Here is a 1,970-nt window from a genome sequence, read left to right as displayed (position 1 = left end):
GGGGTTAGAGAGATGTCTGGGGCAGAGATAACATGACTGTGAGGCAGCAATTCATGAGAGGGCGGGGAGGCAAGCCGAGTGCGGTAGTACGACCACTGGCTGCGGGAGGTCACACATTTGATTTTTACCTGTGAACATGTCTGAGCAATCCAAAGCAACGCCTTCAACAAGGACACATGACATAAGCACCGCCATTGACACGTGCAACCATCGAAAGTCAAATATAGGGTTTTAAACTAGGAGGTCGAGACCCGTTAGTCGACGAGCACCACTTAGGCGAACTCATCTTGTACTGCCGTCATCACTTGCCTAAGAAGACGATACTACATGGAGGGGCACGCAAACACCGTTGTCACCAAAAATTGGAATCTGAAACATTCCATGGTATACATGCCCAGAGAAAGAAGATGAACAACGGAAGGTGATCTTGCCGCTCATTCATGATCCAACGGCTGCGAGGAAAACTAGCTAATGCTATTTATTTTCCAGGTACCTGTTAAATAGATGGGCACGGAATGAACAATACACCTTTCCTTTGCGGGGAATGAGCAGTACACTTGCTACAGGCCGTACGTAGCTCGCACAGATATGGTTGACGGCGGCACGGAAGCGGTAGACGTTGACGCTGCACAGGTTGCAGACGCCCGGTAGAAATCTTCTTCCTCTCGAGTTGACACGGCTGGGGAGGCGATGATCGATGATGGTTGATGTGTCGGTGACATGCGTGCGCTCGTGGGACGCGGGGTGCTGTCTGCGTCTGGAGAGTGGGGGCTGAAGACGGAAGAGAGACGGGCCGCTGCATGCCCTGGATCGATCGCGGTCAGAAAATCTAACTTGAAAGTTGAAACCATGCATGCATGCTCTCGTTGTCTCGCTGGCGTCTCCTCCGTTTCCGTGACATGACTCCGTTCTCTCTCTGGGATGATTGATGTGCCTCTTCACCGAGAGTCCAGGCCCAGGGTAGGCATGCAAAGCTATTTTCAGCTTTCCATTCCCGGCGATCGACGAGTAGTCGAGCACATTTTGGCCACGTAAGCGTTAGCTGATGTCTCTTCGGCGAGCACTGATAAACCTCAGCCACTACGTGCAGCAGACTCTTCACGTCCCGTCGGGGAGACCAATTAGTAGCAAGATCGTTGAAAACAGCAGCACGCGTCGCCCTCTCGCCCAACAGTGGACATGATCAACCAACGCACGGAAATCCTCGCTCCCTGATCGCTCTTGTCTGCAAAGAATTAATCTATCTATCTATCTATCTATTTCCTCAGTCCGAAAAAATTTGTCCCTAAATAGATGTATCTAGCACCAAGTCAGTGCTAGATACATCCATTTGAGGAACAAGTTTGAGACAAGTTTTTTCGAACGGAGGGAGTATGTACTAAAAGCACAATACGGAAGAAAGATGGATGGATCACTAGAATTCTTGCAAAAACAACACTTTTATATATGATTTATAGATCATGACCGGTAGATCTTCATAAGCGTACGTAAACAGATCACGACCGCTATATCTTCATCATTGTACCTGGCAGATCACACAATTAGATCTTCATAATTGTATTTAAATAGTTTCACATCCATTAGATCTTCATAATTGTATCAAAATAGTTTCGCATTCATTGGGTCTAGGCACACAATTTAGTTTTCCCATCAGGTGTTGAAATTGTATGCGATGAGCAATAATCATCGCACACAATTATGAAAATCGACCTTGTCTGCCGAGCATAGCACACGACACTTGTATTCCACATTTTTCTTTCGAGAGCCGTCTGCTATAGCCCACACATAGTCGTTTTAAATTACATGTGTGATGGACCCAGACATCAAACACGTTGTTTTCAGATGAACTGTTTGCATGTTGTCGCACACAGTTTACCTTCTCAGGTTGTGAGTGATGGTCCAACTATCGCACTCGCACACCGTGGGTGATGTGGTCATCACACACAGCTTTTTGCGGCCGTGTGCTATTG

The sequence above is a fragment of the Triticum aestivum genome, chromosome 4D (assembly GCF_018294505.1).
Source record: "Triticum aestivum cultivar Chinese Spring chromosome 4D, IWGSC CS RefSeq v2.1, whole genome shotgun sequence".
NCBI classification, from domain to species: domain Eukaryota; kingdom Viridiplantae; phylum Streptophyta; class Magnoliopsida; order Poales; family Poaceae; genus Triticum; species Triticum aestivum.
Note: the sequence above shows the minus strand (reverse complement) of the source record.